The sequence below is a fragment of the Schistocerca gregaria genome, chromosome 5, assembly GCF_023897955.1.
Source record: "Schistocerca gregaria isolate iqSchGreg1 chromosome 5, iqSchGreg1.2, whole genome shotgun sequence".
Taxonomy (NCBI): Eukaryota; Metazoa; Arthropoda; class Insecta; order Orthoptera; family Acrididae; genus Schistocerca; species Schistocerca gregaria.
This window is the reverse complement of record NC_064924.1, coordinates 527,598,432-527,624,565: the sequence shown is the minus strand read 5'-3', so window position 1 is coordinate 527,624,565 and position 26,134 is coordinate 527,598,432. Positions and strand designations below refer to the sequence as shown.

General features: G+C 46.3%; 1 protein-coding gene across 7 annotated transcripts in view; it reads left to right on the top strand.

The window, feature by feature from the left end:
* The first annotated feature begins 1,220 nt into the window (after nt 1-1,220).
* Nucleotides 1,221-26,134, top strand: part of LOC126272819 (uncharacterized) — a 468,602-nt gene continuing 443,688 nt past the window's right edge. For 2 of the 7 annotated variants that reach the window (XM_049976010.1, XM_049976011.1), the window contains exon 1: nt 1,310-1,506. The gene's annotated coding sequence lies outside the window, so the exon portion shown is untranslated. Of the gene's footprint in view, nt 1,507-26,134 lie in introns of all 7 variants that reach the window. The other 5 variants (XM_049976013.1, XM_049976015.1, XM_049976008.1 and 2 more) reach the window with 4 other exon arrangements.

The window sequence follows — 26,134 nt, the reverse complement described above, 5'->3', positions numbered from 1 at the left end:
CGAGGCATCACAACAACGTTTCACCAGGCAACCCGGTCAAGTGCTGTTTGTGTATGAGAAATCGGTTGGAAACTTTCCTCATGTCAGCACGTTGTAAGTGTCGCCACCGGCGCCAACCTAGTGTGAATGCTCTGAAAAGCTAATCATTTTCATATCACAGCATCTTCTTCCTGACTGTTAAATTTCTCGTCTGTAGCACGTCATCTTCGTGGTGTAGCAGTTTTAATGGCCAGTAGTGTATTTCCTGTCAGTGATCGTTTCAGACCCAGTCCATTCCATTAAAACACAGCCCACACAGTTAAGGGGCCACCACCAGCTTGCACAGTGTCTTGTTGACAGCTTGTGTCCATGGATTCGTGTGGTCAGCGCCACACTCGAACTTTGCCATTAGCAACTGAAATCGAGACATATCTGATCAGGCCACGGGTTTCCAGTCGTACACGGTCCAATCGAGAAGCTCTGTATCCCTGATGAGGTGCTGCAGGCACCCACGTCGCTCGCCTGGTAGCCCATTAATGCCAAATTTTGCCGCACTGCCCTAAAGATCGCTCGTCGTACGTCGCACGTTGGTTTCTGCGGTTATTCCGCGCAGTTTTGCTTGTCTGTTAGCACTGTCAACCCGACGCTCTCTGTCATTAGGTGAAGATCTGTCACTGCATTGCCGGAGGTGAGAGGTAGTGCCCGAAATTTCGTATTCTCGGCACACTCTTGATATTGTGGATCTCGGAATATTGAATTCTCTAAAGATTTCCGAAATGGAATGTCCCATGCGTATAGCTCCAACTACCATTCGGCGTTAGCGTCTGTTAATTCCCGTCGTGCCGACATAATCACGTCAGAAACCTTTTCACCTGTATCACCCGAGTACAAATAAGAGCTCAAATGACATCTACGCCAATGCGCTGCCCTCTTATACCTTGTGTACACGATACTACCGCCATCTGTACATGTGCATATCGTTATGTCATTGGTATTTGTCATTTCAATGTTTGATACACCTTGTAGACTCTACCCAGTTGCGACCTAAAATCCGAAAGGATTTTGTTCAAACAGACACTGCATTCGTTCCACTACCAGTGTGTTTCGCCCAAGTTTCAGTATTACTCGTCCGGCCGAAGTTCCACCATCGGTGGCCCACTCTCCGTTCCCGTAGAACCTTTTGGCAACCGGTTTCTGGTCTGTCACTGCTCACCTTCCCGTAAGCGTCCCTCTCGCATTGTAATGACTTAGGAATTCCAACAGGTGCGCGCGGACTCGCGCATGCGCAGAGGGTGCCCGCGTGGCGAGGCGCCGCCGCGGTAACTCCAGTAGTCAGCGTCTTGGGAGACTCCAGTCGCACGCGGACCGCCGTGGAGGACTGTTGTGTGTGGGCGCTGCTGTGTTGCGAGTGACATTTAGTCGTAACTTCTCGTGTCCTGTACATCTGTGTGGCAGTGAACTGTCTGCTGGACGTAACTCTCAGCAGCGAGGCAGGGGCTCGATAGAACTTTGGATAACCACCCACAGGTAAGCTCAGCGAAATTTTTGTTGTCTAACAACTTGGCACTGAGAACGTGTTACTACCAGATCTGAAGACGTCCGTGGGAACCGTCGTCTTCGTTTCTTCCACGGGATCGTATGTTACTAACGTATATTTGTTGAGTTTCGACAGCTACAGTTCAAGAAGTATAAAGCCACTCGCAAATATATATTTCAAGCGCTATTACCTAGTATTCTTTAAAGAGTAAACACGAAACGTTGTACTAAAATTATGCTACAAATTCGCTGAACAGCTATTTAAGAAGTAGAATCATACTTTTCATTTTTTCTTTTCATGCCAGTTAATTTATCATTCTTCTAGGTACTGGTAAAACAAATAAATACTGTAATTTGCAGAGAAACCGCTTTCTGACAACAAGTAGCCGTTTTCTCTTGCAGTATCTATCAAGCAAACTTTGAGAAATAGTATATGAAAGATCAATCCCTGTAATGAATTTTCGGGTTTGCAGAATGAGACTTTGGTATGCTGTATTCTATCCGTTGTCTAACAAATGATGTTTGATACCGAATTGTTTTATTTGACGTCTCAGAATTGTTCTTGAAACTTGTACTTCACGTTGTGTCATGTCAGTTCTGTGCCCGGCACCAAAAGCACTGTTGTTGATCCGTGGTTGTTGCGAAAACATTGGCGCACGATCCTACAGGCAGATCGAAAACAACGATGCAGTTCATTTTGTATAAAATGTAAACACTCATTCCGGTTCTGGAACCGGTGACTAGTATAATCAGCAAACTATTTTTCTATTGGCCTCATAGACCGTAAATTTACGAAAACGAAGCGTGTTCACAACATAAGAGAACATTCTTAGTGACAACTGATACAGATTATCGTTTACAGTTATTTTCTAATTGACTTGGTTATGCCGTACGTAACCTTTACCAGATTCCCCTGAAGTAAAAACATCACGTTATCAAGGAGTTAAGATTGCTCTTGCCATCGGGAGAAGAAAGTGGTTGCCCCCTTAAGACCTAAAATTTGCTATACTCTACAGAGTATCTTTTGGTGACACATGACTAGAGACTGTAGTACTGAAAACATGATGCGGTAAAAAAAAAAAAATAAATAAATAAATAAAAAATAAAAAATAGTCTTCGTAACACGTGTGAAAATACATTGTGTTAATCGCAGTTTACTTACGTAAGCAAGCTTGACATAGATGAATCACTTTTTTTGGTAAGGCTAGGACAAGGGATCAGGCGTGGCCTTCTTAAACAGTCTTGAACGATCCACGGAAAGCTTAAAAGAATGTCGCCAGAATTAGAGCCATGCTCCGGTGGAGCAACAATGACTCCGATTTTCGCCTGAAGTGACTTGGTGCAGCTTGTATAGTTTTGTGTGGCTCGGCGGCGTTGGGAATGTCTAACAACTGAACGCCAACACAGGGTAGCTCTTGAAAACATACATTAATATAAATCAAACCCAATGCGTATTTACACTCTCCTATTTCCAGTACGAGTCCAGTGTCTCGACCAACGGCGCAGTAAAGAAGGTTATGAATAGATGCTTAATACGATTCAATCGGAATATATCTGAATGAACTGAGAGTGAGGGCGTATTCTTATTCTGTTCTTAGTACACTAACGTAGTATAAAGCCTGAATAGTAACACTCTGACAGCTCAGGCTTCAGGCGAACTGGCGTGATTTGGAAGAAGGATATGGTAGGAAAGTATTTTTGCAGTCTCAAAAATAACTGACACAGATTTTGTGTTACACAGTTGGAACTCAGTGGGTGTGTCAGGTAGAGCCGATGAGTGTATGCGGTAGCGAGTTGCGGTGTGAAGCTGGCCTGTTTCGGGTCCTCTACCACGTGGATACAAGCTAGAGATGGAGACACCTTAAGAGCTTTCTCTAGCCTGTTATCGCCCCAAGGCCTGCACTGCCTCTTTCTATATGCCGGTATCATAACAGCAGCGTATATTTTGAACGCGTCTCAGGTAACGGAAGAATGTGCTACTTACAAAACGCACGGTAGCAGCGTTGGGTTGTACCGCAGACACGGCAGTGCGGCCGAGAAATATTTTCTCTCTTCCGTCCATTGAGCAGCTCGGGAGGGCAAATAGAAAGCGGCAAAAATGTGAAAGTGGTCGGTCGGTGGTCGGCGGCGGAATCTGTAATGACCGTGTTGGGGAGTGCGTGCGGTGGACACGAAGCAGTTGCCTTCAGCGTGTTGCGTGGCTGGCTGCTCCGGGCGTTCCGGCGCCATTACACACTCTGCAGTCAGCGCGCGTTTTCGTTCCCCCTTGCCTGAGCCCTCAGCGAAGAAAGGGTCGCAATGTTTTCTTGTGCCAGCAGATGGCGTCGATCAGGAGGAAGTTCCCGCAGTGCTGGAGACACGCACTTCCTTCCTGCGGTTGAACTCGTGTAGAAAAAATGGTATCACGAGGGCCCCTCTCAGTGGTGTTTTCTGTCAATGAAGTTGTTATTGTTGTTGTATTTCCATTTTTTTCGCCTTTTCATTTTAATTCGTTGTGGCCATTTCAGGAGAGCGCCTGGACTTATTTAGCCTTGTCTTCTTCTCACAGTCTCCCTTCATTTGTCCGCTGTGTTTCTTCTTACATTCTTCTGTCAGTTGGGCTTCTCAGCAAAATTTGTATGTATCGAGAATTGGGGCTATAAATTGAATGACTGGGGCTCTACCTTGAATGATTTCATCATGAATGCCAATTTGTTTTCCTTCTTCATTATCTTCTGTTAATCTTACTGCGGTTTTTCATGTATAAGGCTGATGTCGATTGCATTTACAGATGACCATAAGCTATAATCGCCGCTTTCTGGTGGTATCTGCAAGATTTTTTTCTGTGACTTGGTGGATGTCCTGAGATTTCTTTTTCATCCAAATTCAGTTTTCGGATTTTGGCCCAAAGATTTTTCTCAGAATGTCGAACCAGCTTTGTGACTGGGTTCAGGACTGCGCAACAGGTAGACATCAAGACGTCGACCTTTGCGACACAAAATCGTCAGATGTAAAAGTAATTTCACAAGTACTCCAAGGGAAGGTTATTGGGCCGTTACTTTTCCCGGGCTGGTCCCGGCGGAGGTTCGAGTCCTCCCTCGGACATGGGTGTGTGTGTTTTTTTTAGGATAATTTAGGTTAAGTAGGGACTGATGACCTTAGCAGTTAAGTCCCATAAGATTTCACACACATTTGAACACATACTTTTCCCGAAATATACAAATAATCTGGTGGGTAATGTCCGAAGTCCCGTGAGTCAGTTCTTTAAATGGCGGTGTTGTGTATAGGAAAGTTGGAAACGCCAGGAAACGGTAAGGAAATGCAGGAAAACCTGCAGTGGACTGGCGATTGGTGCAGGTTGGCAGTCGAGCTCTTTCACGAAAAATACACTATGTATTCAGAATGAGATTTTGACTCTGCAGCGGAGTGTGCGCTGATATGAAACTTCTTGGTAGATTAGAACTGTGTGCCGTACCGAGACTCGAACTCAGGACCTTTGCCTTTCGTATGCAAGTGCTCTGCCATCTGAGCTACCCAATCACGACACACGCCCTGCCCTCACAGCTTCACTTCTGCCAGTACCTCGTCTCCTACCTTCCAGACTTTACAGAAGCTTTCCTGCGAACCTTGCAGAACTAACACTTCTGAAAGAAAGGATATTGTGAAGACCTAGATTAGCCACAGCCTGGGGAATGTTTCCAGAATGAGATTTTGACTCTGCAGCGGAGTGTGCGCTGATATGAAACTTCCTGGTAGATTAGAACTGTGTGCCGTACCGAGACTCGTACTCAGGACCTTTGCCTTTCGCAGGCAAGTGCTCTGCCATCTGAAACACCCAATCACGACACACGCCCTGCCCTCACAGCTTCACTTCTGCCAGTCCCTCGTCTCCTACCTTCCAGACTTTACAGAAGCTTTCCTGCGAACCTTGCAGAACTAACACTTCTGAAAGAAAGGATATTGTGAAGACATAGATTAGCCACAGCCTGGGGAATGTTTCCAGAATGAGATTTTGACTCTGCAGCGGAGTGTGCGCTGATATGAAACTTCTGCATGGTTCGCAGGAGAGCTGTAAAGTTTGGAAGGCAGGAGGCAAGGTACTGGCTAAAGTAAAGCTGTGAGGACGGGGCTGAGTCGTGATTGGGTAACTCGGTAGAGCAATTGCCCGCGATAGGCAAAGGTCCCGAGTTCGAGTCTCGGTCCGGCACACAGTTTTAATCTGTCAGGTAGTTTCATACAGTATGGCTTCCTTATTAGGCACAAGTAATCTGAAAGACTCATTACTCTTCTATTAGAGTGTTGGCGGCAAATTACTTTAAAAAATCGAAGCATACATAGGGTACCAGTTATCGACAAATGCTGAAACCCTCATATTAATGCGTGGAGTAGCCTCCACGAGGGGCAACGCACGTGGTGACTCTGGAATCCAGTCGATCGTACAGATGGCAAATAATGACCGGGGATACTATATGCCACGCCCAGTTGACCTGTTCAAATAGTTCTGTAAGAGTTGTTAATTGACGGGTGACATGAGTCACTTCTCGTCTCGACTGGAGACAAGTCAGGACATCGTTCCGGCCAGGGAAGTTGCCGCACACCGTGCACAGCACGATGAGTTTCGCAGGCACCGTCTGGGTGAGCATTATTCTTAGCGCCCCCCCCCCCCCCTACGGAAACAACAAAGATGAACACGAGTTGTAGGTGATCGCACCTTAGACCACCATAAGGCCTGGGGCGGGCCAGCGTGTCTTGCACGAGCGCACTCTACGAGACAGCGCTTACCAGGTCTAAGCCGTACGCGCAATCGACCATCGCTGAAGACCACGGCGCGCCATTCCAACTTCCAAATGATCCTCTGACGGCACGAGTAGAGCTGCTGGTTTTACACGTCTTTTGTTGTAACTATTAGCACTGTAACTGCCTGTTCGGGTACGCCAAGCGGTGAGATTCATTTGTAAACGATTTTGTGTGAATAGACTGAAAAACAGCCTTCTTGGTCTCAACCGTTCCTCCGTCCTTGAAAATCGCGTTCCATTTCTGTTTTTACGCACTCAGGTTTCCTGGACACACGGGCGTTTTGTATTTTTCTATTACGTTACGTAAGCTGTTGGTAACGAACTTGTTTCCGAGGCCAGCACTATGTTTTACATCGTACAAGCTGGTCTCGTAAACAGGCTGTCATTGTGACTAAATGTTTTAAGCAGTAGTTCCGCGTAGAGTTTATCTTTCGATCCACTTTTCACACTTTCAAGTTTTTATTTTGTTTTCTGAGCCACCCAAAGGGACTCGTAATAGCCACTACGTCTTTTAATTTCGCTATTCGCGCCCTTGCCGACGCGTAAACTGGTTTTCGTTTTCGAAATGTGTTTTGTCTTTCTCTGTCTCTTTCTCTCTCGCCCGGGCAGGATATCTCGGCATCATACGTATGGTCTTTCACCTGACCAGTTAGCACTTACTTTAGGGCAATATCAAGTACTGAGATGCGCCAACAGAGGACAAATGTAGATCGTTTTGCACACATTTATGATAAAAGTATGTGTCGCAAGCAAAAATATCGTAGATAAGTTAAAACACATTTGGTCTAACACACGTGCAGATGCCTTTAATACGTATCGAGGTCTCAGCACGTTTCTTGGACTGAGAACAACTTTTAAACAGTGTTAAAGCTGAGACTATGGCACACGCGACAGGTTTTTTTCTCCTGTTTTGTTTCTACACTGTGAAGTTTCCAACAGGGGAGAGTGACGTTTCTGTGATTAGGCTACAATGTCAGACCAAAATTCGAGAAGTTCATGGCTTAAAAATGAGCCTTTTAATTGTTTTTCATGTTTTTGACCTTTGATGAATCCTTCCGTGTATCAAAAATTCGAAGCCACATTATGGCAATTTGAGGTAACTTCATTTCTGTAATGTTGCGAGACCTCACTAAACATCAGTCAACATCCGTAAATATTTGCTATGGTGGCACGGACCAACAGCAAATGGTCAGAATTTACAGGTCGGTCGATGAGTGTGAAACCACTCTTTTAAAACAAAACATCTGATTAAACAGAAATTTAAAGTAATGCAGAATAAGACGAGAGAGGGAGAGGGGGTCTGTAAGGTTGTATTACCAACATGGCCGCCATTTCAGAAGCCGCCGTCTTGGATGCAACATGTATTCTTCGCACTTAGTGTTTGCTATTCAGAGTTGGTTCCGAATTACTTGCTATAGCATCTCTTTAGCATCGGACTTAAAATACACTCCTGGAAATGGAAAAAAAAAACACATTGACACCGGTGTGTCAGACCCACCATACTTGCTCCGGACACTGCGAGAGGGCTGTACAAGCAATGATCACACGCACGCCACAGCGGACACACCAGGAACCGCGGTGTTGGCCGTCGAATGGCGCTAGCTGCGCAGCATTTGTGCACCGCCGCCGTCAGTGTCAGCCAGTTTGCCGTGGCATACGGAGCTCCATCGCAGTCTTTAACACTGGTAGCATGCCGCGACAGCGTGGACATGAACCGTATGTGCAGTTGACGGACTTTGAGCGAGGGCGTATAGTGGGCATGCGGGAGGCCGGGTGGACGTACCGCCGAAATGCTCAACACGTGGGGCGTGAGGTCTCCACAGTACATCGATGTTGTCGCCAGTGGTCGGCGGAAGGCGCACGTGCCCGTCGACCTGGGACCGGACCGCAGCGACGCACGGATGCACGCCAAGACCGTAGGATCCTACGCAGTGCCGTAGGGGACCGCACCGCCACTTCCCAGCAAATTAGGGACACTGTTGCTCCTGGGGTATCGGCGAGGACCATTCGCAACCGTCTCCATGAAGCTGGGCTACGGTCCCGCACACCGTTAGGCCGTCTTCCGCTCACGCCCCAACATCGTGCAGCCCGCCTCCAGTGGTGTCGCGACAGGCGTGAATGGAGGGACGAATGGAGACGTGTCGTCTTCAGCGATGAGAGTCGCTTCTGCCTTGGTGCCAATGATGGTCGTATGCGTGTTTGGCGTCGTGCAGGTGAGCGCCACAATCAGGACTGCATACGACTGAGGCACACAGGGCCAACACCCGGCATCATGGTGTGGGGAGCGATCTCCTACACTGGCCGTACACCTCTGGTGATCGTCGAGGGGACACTGAATAGTGCACGGTACATCCAAACCGTCATCGAACCCATCGTTCTACCATTCCTAGACCGGCAAGGGAACTTACTGTTCCAACAGGACAATGCACGTCCGCATGTATCCCGTGCCACCCAACGTGCTCTAGAAGGTGTAAGTCAACTACCCTGGCCAGCAAGATCTCCGGATCTGTCCCCCACTGAGCATGTTTGGGACTGGATGAAGCGCCGTCTCACGCGGTCAGCACGAACGCTGGTCCAACTGAGGCGCCAGGTGGAAATGGCATGGCAAGCCGTTCCACAGGACTACATCCAGCATCTCTACGATCGTCTCCATGGGAGAATAGCAGCCTGCATTGCTCCGAAAGGTGGGTATACACTGCACTAGTGCCGACATTGTGCATGCTCTGTTGCCTGTGTCTATGTGCCTGTGGTTCTGTCAGTGTGATCCTGTGATGTATCTGACCCCAGGAATGTGTCAATAAAGTTTCCCCTTCCTGGGACAATGAATTCACGGTGTCCTTATTTCAATTTCCAAGAGTGTACTTGGACATAACCGGAGGAAAAACTTAGTCCCAAGATACACATACCACGGTATTACAGTTTGTAACTGTGTACCTAAGTGACATGCGCCCTATCAAAATTCTACCCTTATTACTTCTCACTACACGTAAAAGGATGAAAAAGGTCGTTTGAAATGACGAACTGTTGATAAAGAGCACTGAATTTATTATGCTTTAAGTTCACCGAGCGAGGTGACGCAGTGGTTAGCACACGACTCGCATTCGGGAGGACGACGGTTCAACCCCTCGTCCGCCCATCCCGATTTACGTTTTCCGTGATTTCCCTAAATCGCTCCAGGCAAATGCCGGGATGGTTCCTTTGAAAGGGCACGGCCGACTTCCTTCCCCGTTCTTCCCTAATCCGATGAGACCGATGACCTCGCTGTACGGTCTCCTCCCCCACAACAACCCAACCATAAACCGCTTTAAGTTCAGCGAAAATGTCTCTGCAACGTCTAGCATTCACAGCACCGTTCTACTCACACAATTTCACCGTTCTGTTCAAGTTAGCCATTGCTCTCAGAATTGATACGGTCGCTGCAGTGAATTGAAATTTCTATCAGTAAATACGAAATTGATCCTCTGTTATTACACTTCAGTGCCCCACAGGACTGGATTAAATATTCTGCCTTGTCGCGATTAGTATAGAATTTACGCACACATCAACACAAATTTTGAATTAGCCCTTTATTTTGTGAGTCGTGGTACAGGTACAAAAATTGGCTCTGTGGTATGGGTATATATCCGTATGCAGTGTGTCCACATTACCAAGTTAAAGAAACAAACATTTGTGTAATGACTAAATCGTCTCTTGGGTGGGAGGAGAGGGGGGGGGGGAGGGGGAGGGGGAGGCGTGTTCACAGCACTCCTAAGCAACATCTTGCTCGACACAGGCTTGATTTCGTCGGGGCATATCATCGATGAGATAATCAAGCCAGCACCTGTCCAAACCGTCTCATTCATCAGTGGCGGTTCTGCGGAAGTTAGACTCAGTACGTGGTCGTTATCGACGTCCGAAAACAGTTCGTTTCAGTCGATCCCAGACGTGTTCGATTGGGTACATGTCCGGGTAAGAGGCAGCCCACTCCATTCTGGTGATTCTAATATCTGGAACTAACGTGCGAGAGAACAGTTCGATAAGCACGCGAGTTATTATCCAACAAGAAGAAACTATCGGCAAAATGTTGCCGCTACAGTGCCACTATTGGTTACAGGACCTCGTCCCTGTACCGTAGAGCAGTCAGATGGCCCTCAACACCACAAGAGGAGTGCGGTGGCCCCAATCAATCCACAACCATCCTGTTGCACATGTGGGACACAGTGTTGGAGGCGGTCGATATTACCGCGTTGTCTCCAAACACAATGACTGCGATTATCATGGTACAAACATATCTGAGTTATACAAGTAAACAACACCCGACGGCAGTCCCGGAGCGTCCATTTTTGCATGGTTTGGTGCCCATCTCTACCGGAGTCCATGGTGCCGCGATGTACAACGTGGTGCTCGGCATGGCCGTCGGAAACGCAGATTCGCACCATGCAGTCGTCTCCTAAGACTTCGACGCAACGCATAACGTCCGGTAGCCTCTTCGATCGACGCATTCAGTTCTGAAGCGCTCAGCCCACGGTTCCTTTGACTCAAAAGTATTGGATACTCGCCATATCCTGTGCGCCTGTCGAATGAGGACGGCCTGTGCGATGTACGTCCTTAACGCCTCCTGTCAACTGGAACCGATGCCACGTTCGCACATCATTTGCCTCTGGTGCAGCGTCGAGTAACTTCCCTGGTTGGTGACGTAACGTGATGATGCGAACCTACAACTGTCCTTCTGGATGGTGGATGTTCGCTCCCCACAGCCAACTGCATTTCGTCCCCATTGGTGCCTAACGTTCAGTTGGAATGCTGCAATGGATTCGAGTGCAGTGTTCAAATCATCATTTGCGCTCATGGTAATTGTTCGTATGTTTATAAACGAACATCGGGAGTGATCTTCCGATCGGTACAGGCAGAGTCGCAATAACAACACGGTGCACAATATACGGGTCGATACCAAACTTGTGTTAATGTGTCTACCAATCCACAAATATCAATGCTGTCTCTAAACTTGCTCAATTCTATGTGTGATCGCGCGCACCCACGACCCGCCCTGGAGGCTCGCTCAGAGTAGACCGATTAGTTGCTGTGCACTCTATCGGCACGCACCAAACCCAAACTTAATTCCGATGATGCGGCATCCGTGTGCCTTCCGTAATCCTCTGGCCTCACAGAGATATGTAAGGGTAGATTGGGTACCCAAAGAACAATATCTACAGGTGTGTCTATATTCTTACAAGCACGTAGTTTTCACTTGGGAAAGGGGGCCATATGGCATCAAATGGATATGTCGGAACCAGACCTGGAAGGATTATGCAGAAACTTCCACCTCATAGCAGAGCGAGTTCTACGTATGTCTAGCCACCAATGAGAACCTCGGCTCGGTCGCTTTTTTTAGCAGAAGTTCAACACGTATTCTTCGGCAACTGCCATTCCGGTGCTCTCTCGGGGTCAATGTCAGGCGGTAAACAGGCGAATTACGTGATTTCTTTTACAGTGTGAGGCTTCATTAGTAGAAGAAAGAAGACCGCTTTTTTAGCCATTCGGTCACATCAGCCTAGCGCCAAGTGTTACACAGGGTATATGCTGCATTGCGTTTTACCTCTGCCTTGGATCCGCCCCCGGTAGCTGAGTGGTCAGCGCGACAGACTGTGTATCCTAGGGGACCGGGTTCGATTCCCGACTGGGTCGGAGATTTTTCTCCGCTCAAGGACTAGGAGTTGTGTTGTCCTAATCATCATCATTTCATCCCCATCGACACGCAAGTCGCCGAAGTGACGTCAAATCGAAAGACTTGTACCCGGCGAACGGTCTACCCGATGGAAAGCCCTAGTCACACGACCTCTGCCTTGGACGCATTGAACAGGTCGTGACTGCGAGAGAGGTTCTCCTGATCCACATCTCTCCTCACTACGTACACGTCACCAAAGCTACTATTAGCTTCGGGTACACAAGAGGATTTTTATTTTTCAGCCAGCTTATATTTTTGCCTAGGATGTTAAAACACGAATTTTCCATTTCCTGAGGAAATCTTGCTAGTTGTGACAGGCTGGTCCTTATCGAAGTCCGAGGTCTGTGTCATGTTGGAAAGTGACGATTTGTTTGAGAGTCGTTAAAGGCAACGGACGTGAGGGATAAGGTAATAGACTAAACTGTAGCGCAGTCCACTGTCTAAATTCTGGCCCTTTTTAATCCTCTTTCGTTATAAAAGTTTAGACAACAAGTTAAATTCGGAATAATCTTCCGATTAATTGTGAGAACGTGGAAAATTTGTGGCCACTCCATTCGACGTACTCTGAAGTATGCCGTTGTTTCAATAGCGTTCTATTCCTTCCACTAACTCCCTTCTGCGGTATCAATAGCTACGATGCCACGGCGTAGGTACAAGTTCATAGGTTGGCACTACGACGCCGACACCGACGACAGCGCTCTCTGTGCAGTTCTACGAGCGCCGCTCCAGATTCCACCCATTTGCTTCCGAGTAGACGACCAAGAACATTGTTTCTAGTTCATTGTGGGCCAGCCACTACAGATTTTGCCTTTGTAACTTCTACCCGATGTTAGATTTGATGTACAGCTTCGCACCTACGTACTCGTCTCAGCCAAAGTTAAGTTAGAGTTTATGAATTCAATTTATTGTGTAGTAAGATAGTAAAACCATTTCTAAGAGCAGTACCGAGAGATTATTGGCTCACCTGCTCCTACTCACTTCCTACATTCGGCCTACCCTTCCGTTTACAGGAACAGAACCACGCGCCGCCTTCCAGGTGGGATACAACACCTTCCTTCCTTCCTTCCTCCTGCCACTCCACTGTGTGAAAACCGCCTTCTAAGGAATCCTTGTTTGCCTGAATAATGTATTTCAGTTTTTGAGTTTTACTTTCCAGTGTCAACATGGTTTAGTTTCGACCAGCACTGAGCGACTTTTTCTTTCGCAGGAAATATCCTTCGCTAGACCAGATTTCAACAGCATATTATTTCTTCCAATCCTTTTCTTAGTTATCACTGATTTACGTCTACAAAAAGCTTCTATGGCTTAGTGCTCCCTGCTACTTTAACAACAGTTCGCAATAACAATTTCTTGTTTCCTGATACTTTTCGAAGTTACTACAGAAATTATTTAGCGGCACTGTTATATCGTTACGAGCCAAGCTAATTTTTAATTGTGTAGCTGCAATACTGGGAAACGTCGTTGACTTAATCGAGCTTCTTCTGTTTAGCATAAAATTATTAGTAAAACTACTGATAGCATACCAAAGTTAACGGCAAATAGTGCCTTTATCGCATTCTCGCAACTGAACGTAACCGAGCATGGGAAGTGTACTGCTTCGCAGACGCAGCAATGCAATTTTCGCTGAAGTTTTAAATAGCGGAAGTGGCGACTGTTAATGTTCTTTCCACTCTCGTGACAGCTCGGGAAGAATTGCGCGCCGCGCGGGTACGCAATCAGCGCACATACATCTCGCCGCCTGGCTGCACGTGTAATTGCCACTTACGTCCCTCTCTCCTCCTCTTGCTTGGTTTATCGTTCCACGCAAAAGTAGTAAATTCCCGGTTGTGGAGCTTGGCGATTCGTTCTTCACTCCTAAAACGTGGTAAGTTCTTCGCATTTGTGCGTTAAATTGATAATGGTGGTTATCGTGCCAACTATCTACGGTGTTTGTTTTATCGCCGATACGTTTTTTACTCGTTTTCCGCCTGGCTGTTTCGCTACACCCAGGCGTGCCGTATAAAAGCACGCTGGGACAATCCGTTAAGTTGATCACTTTTCTAGAGACAATATCGTGCAATTATTTTTATTTTCAGTGGAAAAACACTAAGATACTGACTCCTTTTAGCGTCCGATATGAAGTTGGCATCCCTCTTGATCTATGGCAACACACTACTTAACTGTTAGAGTCGTTTACAATCGACAGCTGCACAGCTGTTAAAACTGATTTCTTTCGATTTACCGGGTGATCAAAAAGTCAGTATCAATCTGAAAACTTAATAAAACACGGAATAATGCAGATATAGAGGTAAAAATTGAAACACATGCTTGGAATGACATGGGGTTTTATTAGAACAAAAAAAAATTGCTAGATGCGTGAAAGATCTCTTGCGCGCGTCGTTTGGTGATGATCGTGTGCTCAGCCGCCACTTTCGTCATGCTTAGCCTCCCAGGACCCTCCGTGCGATTATTGGCTTTGGGGGTAACTGAAGTCGCAAGTGTATCGTGATCGATCGACATCTCTAGGGATGCTGAAAGACAACATCCGACGCCAATGCCTCACCATAGCTCCGGACATGCTTTACAGTGCTGTTCACAACATTATTCCTCGACTACAGCTATTATTGAGGAATGATGGTGGACATATTGAGCATTTCCTGTAAAGAACATCATCTTTGCTTTGTCTTGCTTTCTTATGCTAATTATTGCTATTCTGATTAGATGAAGCGCCATCTGTAGGACATTTTGTGAACTTTTGTATTTTTTTGGTTCTAATAAAACCCCATGTCATTCCAAGCATGTGTGTCAATTTCTACCTCTCTATCTACATTATTCCGATTTCTCAGGATCCATGCATCCAAATTGTGTGAGAATGTAATCACATGTCAGTTCTAGTATAATATATTTGTCCCGTTTATAATCTGCATTTCTTCTTGGTATAGCAATTTTAATGGCCAGTAGTGTATGATGACGGCAGTAGAATCGCTCGGCAGTCAGCTTCAAATGCCGGTTCTGTAAATTTTCTCGGTAGTGATTCTCGAAAAGAACGTCGCCCTCCCTCCACGGAATTACTTTTCATTTCCCGAAGCATCTCCGTAACTCTTACTTGTTGCTCGAACCTACCGGTAACAAATGTAGCAGCTTGCTTCTGAATTGCTTCGATGTCTTTCTTCAATCCGACCTGGTACGGATCCCAAACACTCGAGCAGCACCCAAGAATAGGTCGCAGCAGCGTGCTACATGGGGTCTCCTTTACAGGTGAATCACTCCTTCCTACCGAGCGAGGTGGCGCGGTGGTTAGCACACTGGACTCGCATTCGGGAGGACGACGGTTCAGTCCCGTCTCCGGCCATCCTGATTTAGGTTTTCCGTGATTTCCCTAAATCGTTTCAGGCAAATGCCGGGATGGTTCCTTCGAAAGGGCACGGCCGATTTCCTTCCCAGTCCTTCCCTACCCCGAGCTTGCGCTCCGTCTCTAATGACCTCGTTGTCGACAGGACGCTAAACACTAACCACCACCACCACCACCACCACCACTCCTTCCTAAAATTCCCCAAGTAAACCGAAGTCGACCATTCGTCTTCCCTTCCACAGTTCCACCTTATATTGCTTTGCAACGTTATGCCCAGATATTAAAATGACTTGACACTGCCAAGCAGGTTTGGTCTTCCTGCTCATTCTCATTAACTTAAATTTTTCCATATTTAGGACTAGCTGCCACTCATCAGACCAAATGGAGATTGTGGCGAAGTCGTCTTGTATCTTCCTATAGTGGCTCAACCTTTCCGTACACCACGGCATCATCAGCAAACAACCGCACTCTGTCCGCAAAATCATTTATGTATATAGGGTCCTATCACACTTCCCTGGGGCAATTCTGGTGGAACTCTTGTCTTTGGTGAACACTTGCCGTCGAGGACAATTTGAGAAGTCTTCGAGCCACTCACATATGTGAGAACTTATTCCATATACTCGTATCTCCGTTCAAACCAAATGGCTCTGAGCACTATGGAACTTAGCCGCGCGTTATTAGCCGAGCGGTCAAAGGCGCTGCAGTCATGGACTGTGGGGCTGATACCGGCGGAGGTTCGAGTCCTCCCTCGGGCATGGCTGTATGTGTTTGTCCTTAGGATAATTTAGAGTAAGTAGTGAGTAAGCGTAGGGAATGATGACGTTAGCAGTTAAGTCCCACAAGATTTCACACACATTTGAATTATAGGAATTAACATCTGAGGTAATCAGGCCCCTAGAACATAGAACTACTTAAACCTAACTAACCTAAGGACATCACATACATCCATGCCCGAGACAGGATTCGAACCTGCGACCGTAGCGGCCGCGCGGTTTCAGACTGAAGCTCCTAGAACCGCTCGGCCACACCGACTGGCGTACCTCTGCTAACAGCCTGCGATGAGCACCGTGTTAAATGCTTTCCTGAAATCTGAAAATATGGAATGTGCCTGTTGCTCATCAACCATCCATCACGCATAACACTGCTCAAAGCGCCATCGAAGAGTTTGAGAATTCTATAAAGTTACTTTTTTGTGTGAAATTTCCTGGAAGATTAAAACTGTGTGCGGAACCGAGACTCAAACTTGGGTAGCTCAGATGGTAGAGCACCTGCCCGCGAGAGGCAAAGGTTCCGAGTTCGAGTCTCGATACGGCACACAATTTTAATCAGCGCACACTCCGCTGCAGAGTGAAAATTTCATTCTATCTTGTGTTTCGAGTGCCGGCCATGGTGGCCGAGCGGTTCTAGGCGCTTCAGTCTTGAAGCGCGCGACCACTACGGTCGCAGGTTCGAATCCTGCGTCTTGCACGGATGTGTGTGATGTCCTTAGGTTAGTTATGTTTAAGTAGTTCTAAGTTCTAGGGGACTGATGACGTCAGATGTTAAGTCCCATAGTGCTCAGAGCCATTTGAACCACTTTGTGTTTCGTGTTACACCGGGAAATGAGATCTAACATTGTCAGTTGCAGATCGAGCGCCGAAACGCGTTGTGACTAGGAAATGCGAGATTTTGACTGGTTACGGAACGTCTCCGTACATGCAGCCTCGGTCCCCACTTGCGGTGCGCGCAGATCACGCCCCCACTGGCAGCTCGCGTCGCCGCCTGCGGTACCTGCGCGTACCCCGCGCGGCGTGCCTTTTGTGCAGAGCGGCGTGCCGTGTCTCGACTTGGCAGAGCCCAACTCGGCGTGGCCGGCCGGCCAGAGTCTGTTCGCCCGCTCGCGGCGCCTACCTCGCCTCGGCCCTGGCGAGGTAGACCGGGCCCGCCGGCTGGCTGAGCCCCAGTGCAGTGGCGGTGTTGCCACAGCAACGCGGCCGCCGTACCTCCCGCCCGGCCCACAGCGGCCGGTTGAGTTATACACCCTGCGGCACTTCCTCGTGCTGGTCCAGCGAAATCTGTTCGGAAATAAAGCCAATTCACATTGGCCGTCACATTAGGGTATATTCACACTGTCCGTCGCGTCAAGTCAATCCATAACGTGACCTCACTCGCACGGCTGTCCTCAATTGTTTATCCCGCGAACTCCGACTTTCGCAAGATGATTTTCAAGTGCTTGTACGCGCGAAGTGTACATACGCAAGACGGTAGCTTATACGAGGTGTTTCACAATTCATGTCACAAAGTCCTAGTGGTTGTAGAGAGGACTTAGTAGCTCACGTTTTACATAGGAACCCATCATGTCCGGAAACGTCATCCATCGACGCTACAAAGCGTCAAAGCTACAGGCGCCGGCTCCGGCACCTGTAAACGTACGTACACCACTGGCCGTTAAAATTGCTACACCAGGAAGAAATACAGATAATAAACGGGTATTCATTGGACAAATACACTAGAACTGACATGTGATTACATTTTCGCGCAATTTGGGTGCATAGATCCTGAGAAATCAGTACCCAGAACAGCCACTTCTGCGAGTAATAACGGCCTACATACGCCTGGGCGTTGAGTCAGACAAAGCTTCGATGACGTTTACAGGTACAGCTGCCCATGCAGCTTCAACACTATACCACAGTTCATCAAGAGTAGTGACTGGCGTATTGTGACGAGCCACTTTCTCGGCCACCATTGACCAGACGTTGGTGAGAGATCTGGAGAATGTGCTGGCCCCAGGAGCAGTCGAACATTTTCTGCATCCAGAAGGCCAGTACAGGACCTGCTACATGCGGTCGTGCATTATCCTGCTGAAATTTAGGGTTTCGCAGGGATCCAATGAAGGGTAGAGCTAAGGGTCGAAACACATCTGAAATGTAACGTCTAACGTTCAAAGTGCCGTCAATCCGTACAAGAAGTGACAGAGATGTGTAACCAATGGCACCCCACACCATCACGCCGGGTGATACGCCAGTATGGCGATGACGAATACACGCTTTTAATGTGGGATCACCGCGATGTCGCCAAACACGGATGTGTAACCAATGGCACCCCACACCATCACGCCGGGTGATACGCCAGTATGGCAATGACGAATACACACTTCCAATGTGGGTTCACCGCGATGTCGCCAAACACGGATGCGACCATCATGATGCTGTAAACAGAACCTGGATTCATCCGAAAAAATGACGTTTTGCCATTCGTGCACCCAGGTTCGTCGTTGAGTACACCATCGCAGGCGCTCCTGTCTGTGATGCAGCGTCAAGGGTAACCGCAGCCACGGTCTCCGAGCTGATAGTCCATGCTGCTGCAAACGTCGTCGAACTGTTCGTGCAGATAGTTGTTGTCTTGGAAACGTCCCCATCTGTTGACTCAGGGATCGAGACGTGGCTGCACGATCCGTTACAGCCATGCTGATAAGATGCCTGTCATCTCGACTGCTAGTCATACGAAGCCGTTGGGATCCAGCACGGCGTTCCGTATTACCCTCCTGAACCCACCGATTCCATATTCTAACAGTCATTGGATCTCGACCAAAGCGAGCAGCAATGTCGCGATACGATAAACTGTAATCGCGATAGGCTATAATCCTACCTTTATCAAAGTTGGAAACGTGATGGTACGCATTTCTCCTCCTTACACGAGACATCACAACAACGTTTCACCAGGCAACGGCGGTCAAGTGCTGTTTGTGTATGAGAAATCGGTTGGAAACTTTCCTCATGTCAGCACGTTGTAGGTGTCGCCACCGGCGCCAACCTTGTGTGAATGCTCTGAAAAGCTAATCATTTGCCTGTCACAGCATCTTCTTCCTGTCGGTTAAATTTCTCGTCTGTAGCACGTCATCTTCGTGGTGTAGTACTTTGAATGGCCAGTAGTGTATATACAGGGTGATTCCATGATGACGATACAAACTTTCTAGGATGACGGAGAAGGATAAATGTATCAGTATGAGGTAAGGGCCCCGTACCGGGAACAAACGAGTCGAAAGTTACAATCGAAAACCGTAATGACACGTCTGACAGTGGAATACATGTACTGCTACTGTCGTTGCTAACATTGCAGGGTAGACAACTGTCACAAGTGGTAGTATCGACGAAAACAATGAGAGAATGTCCAGTAGACATGGGCTCTAAAATTCACACGTTAAGAGCTTTTGCCCATCTTCGCTACTGTGACACATCTACGCTATTCAGCAATTACTCATAGCTCTTCAGTCATACGTCTTAAGCCCGTGTTTACCAAACCTTTTTTCTTGTCTCGGTCCATACTACCACCTCTGATAATTACCTACCTACGACCAGTACCGGTACATGCAATCCACTCTCAGAGGTTCCTTTGAAAAGCCGGTTTCCCTCATCTGTCACGCAGTACGAACTTGTGCTCCGTTTCTAATGACCTCCATGTCGACGGCATGTTAAATCCAGCCTCCCATCACTCAGAAAGGTTTTCGCTTATAACTTTCCACGGGTTTGTTTCCGGTACAGGGACCCTTACCCTTATTTATCCTTCCACATCATCCTTGAGAGTTTACAACATCATCACGGAATCACCCTTATATACACACATTTACAGGCGCTGGCGCCTATAACTTTGACGCTTTGTAGCGTAGTTGGAAGACGTTCCCGGGCATGGATTCCAATGTAAAACTTGATTACGAACTCCCCTCTACAACCTATAGAAGTGTGTAACACGACTTGTGAAGCATCCTGTATACCTGGATGCTGGAGTCCGAATTTGTACGAAAATGTTTATTGGATTCAAATAGTTCGCAGTTTGGCAGTGGTAGCTCTTACATTAGAGAAGGAAGACATAGTGCAAAACAACGCAAAGAAGAGTGTCAATCCGAAAAATGTCAGTACGTGACACAGAAGGGGAATTTCACACACTACGCAAGGAGCTCGAGGAAGAGGACTCTGCATTTTATAATTACTTTAGAAAGTCGAATCAGCGGTCTATTTCATTTGTTACGTCAAACTGCAACCCGAATTGCGCAAATGAACACAGTGCTACGAGCTGCCATCACATCCCCTTAAAAACTGGATTGTTAAGGTATTTGTGCAATAATCATATCTCCCTCAACACCTTTCCCTTCAAGGTTTATAGGTTCTCGTTACATCTCGTATTTGGCTTTTAATAGTTAAAGCGCCTTATTTGTACTGCGGTTAACTAGTGAAACCACATAAACACTGGCAATTGATGATTCCAGAACTATTTGACACACGGTCCAGAGAGCAACTTAACACAAAATAAGACAACCACAGACACGTATTTAAACAAAATACTCCTCAAAAAAACGATTTTGCCACTTTGCAATGTCCGAAGGCTTTAACCCATTTCTCTCTGAAACATTGTCTGGCAACATACAAATGAATTCAACTTACCATCAATCTGATTCTACTCGCAGTACTTTTTTCCCTTCAAGTTGCAGCCATATTGCAATCCATTTCGTTGCAGAATAAATATTAAATACGGTATCGAAATTTGAAGAAACCCACTTTATAAATATAGTAAAGGGCAAATAATTTAGTACGTTCACATTCTACGATTCAGAGTGCTGTCTCACTGCTTCAGTTAGTCTTTCGTCATACAAAATTATAAATTTTAACAAAAGAAATAACAAAACGAAACAATTTATAACAAATAACGAACAACAGATTTAGAATAACGACCGAAAACCTCGACGAAACGAAATATGGAAATGAATGCATGGCTGTGCATCGGGAGGAAATGAGCTTGCGGACGGATGACGTCAGCCATAAAGACTTTCTTCCCGAGAAACCTTGACCGGTGACGCGATGTCACGGACACTGTGGATACAGCCATTAGAATGGCATTGCAGAGTGTTTTGATGGGAGGTGACGTGACACCCAGTCTGAATTTGTCTTAAGTGAGCGCGAAATTTAAAATCAGCTCAGTCTTTCTGAGGAATCAGCATGGGTTTCGAAAAAGACGGTCGTGTGAAACCCAGCTCGCGCTATTCGTCCACGAGACTCAGAGGGCCTTAGACACGGGTTCACAGGTAGATGCCGTGTTTCTTGACTTCCGCAAGGCGTTTGACGCAGTTCCCCACAGTCGTTTAATGAGCAAAGTAAGAGCATACGGACTATCAGATCAATTGTGTGATTGGATTGAGGAGTTCCTAGATAACAGAACGCAGCATGTCATTCTCAATGGAGAGAAGTCTTCCGAAGTAAGAGTGATTTCAGGTGTGCCGCAGGGTAGTGTCATAGGACCGTTGCTATTCACAATATACATAAATGACCTGGTGGATGACATCGGAAGTTCACTGCGGCTTTTTGCAGATGATGCTGTGGTCTATCGAGAAGTTGCAACAATGGAAAATTGTACTGAAATGCAGGAGGATCTGCAGCGAATTGACGCATGGTGCACGGAATGGCAATTGAATCTCAATGTAGACAAGTGTAATGTGATGCGAATACATAGAAAGATAGGTCCCTTATCATTTAGCTACAAAATAGCAGGTCAGCAACTGGAAGCAGTTAATTCCATAAATTATCTGGGAGTACTCATTAGGAGTGATTTAAAATGGAATGATCATATAAAGTTGATCGTCGGTAAAGCAGATGCCAGACTGAGATTCATTGGAAGAATCCTAAGGAAATGCAATCCGACAACAAAGGAAGTAGGTTACAGTACGCTTGTTCGCCCAATGCTTGAATACTGCTCAGCAGTGTGGGATCCGCACCAGGTAGGGTTGATAGAAGAGATAGAGAAGATCCAACGGAGAGCAGCGCGCTTCGTTACAGGATCATTTAGTAATTGCGAAAGCGTTACGGAGATGATAGATAAACTCCAGTGGAAGACTCTGCAGGAGAGACGCTCAGTAGCTCGGTACGGGCTTTTGTAAAAGTTTCGAGAACATACCTTCACCGAAGAGTCAAGCAGTATATTGCTCCCTCCTACGTATATCTCGCGAAAAGACCATGAGGATAAAATCAGGCCCACACAGAAGCATACCGACAATCCTTCTTTCCACGTACAATACGAGACTGGAATAGAAGGGAGAACCGATAGAGGTACTCAGGGTACCCTCCGCCACACACCGTCAGGTGGCTTGCGGAGTATGGATGTAGATGTAGATGTAGATGTAGACCGTTACTCATGAACGAATATGATGCTAGCCAGTCCACGCATTATGAAGTATAACTGATTGGCACCCGTACGTTTATAGTGCCACAGATGCTTAAAATATTAATAATAAAGACGTATACAAAATATTCCGGTATAATAACTGTGGTATCGTACAGAGATCGCGTTGTTACACTAAGGTTCACAATGTGAATCGATTCCGCAGATTCTAGCGAGGGCTCATTGCAATCGGCAGCAACGTAATTTAAATCCAGTTCTGCTGTAGAAAAGGTGCAAAGCTGTTACAGAGACTGGTATTTCCTTTTCTTCTGCACAGCATCGCAGAAATTTCTGTAGCTCGTTGCATTGCATTACAATAGTCAGTCTGAAGCGTTCGCCCGATGAGATTGTCGGCTATGTTGTACTGCAATGGTCACCTGCACCGTCCTCCATATGTGCGTATTCATGTGTGTGTGTGTTTTTGTGGATACGGGACATTCAGGTTACTTCTTTCAATTTGAGAATATTACTCGAATGATTTTACAAGATGATCTCGCTAAATTAGAGTATATCTCGTACTTGGAATTCTACGAGTGCACTTCAAAAAGCAAGTTCCGCGTTATTATGGCTAAACTAAATTCCGTCCGAACAGGTCTTGGAAGGCCCAACGGTACAGACCGGCTGCCGTGTCATTCTCAGCGCATAGGCATCACTGGATGCCGATGTGGAGGAGCATGTGGTCAGCACACCGCTCTCCCGGCCGTATGTCAGTTTACCAGACCGGAACCTATAGTTCTCAGTCAAGTAGCTCCTCAGTTTGCCTCACAAGGGCTGAGTGCACCCCTCTTGTCAGCAGCGCTCGGCAGACCGGATGGTCAACCATCCAAGAAGGACATCGCTTAACTTCGATGTGACGGGAACCGGTGTTACCACTGCTGCTAGGCCGTTGGCAGGTTATTATGACAGGCCAAGTAATTTTTACTGAATGCTGCACTGCAGCTAAAACTGACAAAGATGCCTGACACTGTTTGTCAACATAGAGACCATGTATCTGTAAACAATGCTCGGAACGTTAAAGTCTGTGGTCGATGTTGAACGTCTTCCTGCCTGATCTGCGTTACCCACGTCTGTACGGCCTTAGTCAAATTACTGACTCCACTGCGCTACTGTTGGACACGACATTGCATTTGGTCCATACACCGCCAGACTTTGTCGGTGGAACTGTGTGCCATTTGGCCATTTTGCCCACAAGAGTTTTTCTATCCCTCGTACTTGAGCTTCGGAGTGCAGTACGTTTCCAGTTGCAGCCCATTTCACTTCCACATTGTGATGCACCCGTTATCTGTATCACAGCAGAAAGCCCAGAACACGTACTCTCCTCTGACATTGCGACACTCTTGTTTAAATGGTTCAAATGGCTCCATCATGCCCCATGCTGAAATTTTATTGCATGAACAGCGAAAATGTAATTGTCTTCTTTTGCTTACGCCTTTGTCCTGCAGTTTTCTTAGGGTCGGCGTGGTTACAATCGGATGTAGCAAGGTTAATTTGAAGGGGTGGCCTGATACCCCCCGGGATGGAATCAAACATCTGAGGCCATCAGTCCCCTAGAACTACTTAAACCTAACTAACCTAAGGACATCACAAACATCCATGCCCGAGCCAGGATTCGAACCTGCGACCGTAGCGGTCGCGCGGTTCCAGACTGTAGCGCCTAGAACCGCTCGTCCACCCCAGGCGGCTGGGAAATAGAAGCTCGAAACACTTTAAGTACGGAAGCATTTTAAGTACGGGAGATAAAAGAATATAGTGCATGCTCGGTGGCCAACGAGAGTCATATTACTAATCGAAAGATCCGTTGTGCATTCCTCAACCAGCCCAAGGAATTTATGTCCCTTATTGTTGATTTCACCTCTTACATAGATTTGTTTGTGTGAAATGTGCCAAGTTTTACAGCGGTTCTGAGTCCATGTTCAACAGCAGGACTTCGCTACAGCTAATTTAATGAATCCAGAAGGGTCAGAGGAAAGGACGGACTTCCCACATCCAACAGGACCGTGCGTTGTAAGCTGCTGCGGTGTTTAAGCCAGTGTTTGGACTGACAAGAACTTTACCTTTGCAGAGGAGCTGAAGATGTTGCAGTTTACTTGTAAACAAGTTTCCAGTTGGACTTTGTTGAATACGTCGACAAAACCAGAAAGGATTAAACTTTTTGTCGGGTTTCATGCAGTGCGTCGAGTCTGCGAGCTGTGAAAAGTTGCTCGATCACTTTTGTCCTCGGCAGTCATGCTGGAATATTTGCTTCCTTGTCCTCAGGACTTTCGTGGCGTGCGAAGGATCTTTCGCGGACCCGTCCCAGTTCACACACTCTCTCAGCGCTAGGCGGAGCGCCACACGAACTACGCGACTTATTGATCTGCAAATTTATTAGGAAACGTTCGTTGGTAGACTGGATTAATTCTCTTCGCTGCTTCACTATTAAAGCAGTCTGCAGAGGAATCTCCCTCCTAGACGAAACACACAAGATTTTGAACGAGATCCTATGTGGAAAAATCAAGGAACAATAAGAACAGGAGTTAGGGGAATACCAGGGTGAAGCTGTGCAGAGCAGATCATTAATTTAAAATTGATCATGGCATAGTACAAGAAACGGAACAGACCCCTGGCAATAACATGTGTAGATTTTAAGAAGGCATATAACTGTCTCCATAAACCTTCAATACTAAAAGTTTTGAGGAATCTGGGTCCATTCAAAACTAATTAAATTATTAGTACGTACTTTAACCAACACCACATAGAAAGTAAAGTTTAGAGGACAGATTTCTGAACCACTCAGCCTTAAGACAAAGTGACTGTCTATTATCGTTACTGTTCAACTGTGCGGTCGAATACATAATGAGAGAATGGTAGAAGGATAACCCAGAGAACATAAGAACTGGAAAAGCTAAAAATGATGTATTGCTTGGGATTTGCTGGTGATCTCGCTCTCCTACCCAAAAATGTTCAAGAAAGCAGGCAACAATTTAAATCACCACAAGAAATAGCACAGAAAGTTGGCCTCAGAATATCGTTTGAAAAAACGGAGATTATGCTAACTGACCCACCAGCTGCAAACGAAATTACAAAAGGAGAACGAGAAATCAAAATTGTTGATGAATTTAAATATTTAGATGAAATCGTAACTTACAGTGTAAGTTAAAACCATCATGGCGGAATAGAATGAAAAAACTGAACAAAGCAAATTCCATTACCGAAAACACATACAACAAAAAAAGCCTATCGATAGATGCAAAATTAGAAATTCATAAAACAGTTACACAGTCAGAAATAATTTACACAGCTGAAACGATCTTCAAAACAATTAACACAGAAGAAATTGACAAAATACTGAAAGTAGGAAGAAGAATAATTAGGACATGTATAAATAAACAATATCGGGTATGTGGGTATTGGAGAACAGCTTCAAATTAAACAGTACACGATAAAATAGAACCAATAATGAGCACAATCAGGAAGAAACGTTTCTCATTCTTTGGTTATCTGATGAGAATACCAGGAAACGAATTAGTAAGGGGATAATAGAAACATTACGGAATAGTAAGAGCAATATTAAATGAATCACAGAAATTAAGGAAGATCTGAGAGAACTGCAAATTACAGTAGGTATATCTAAAAAACAAAAGT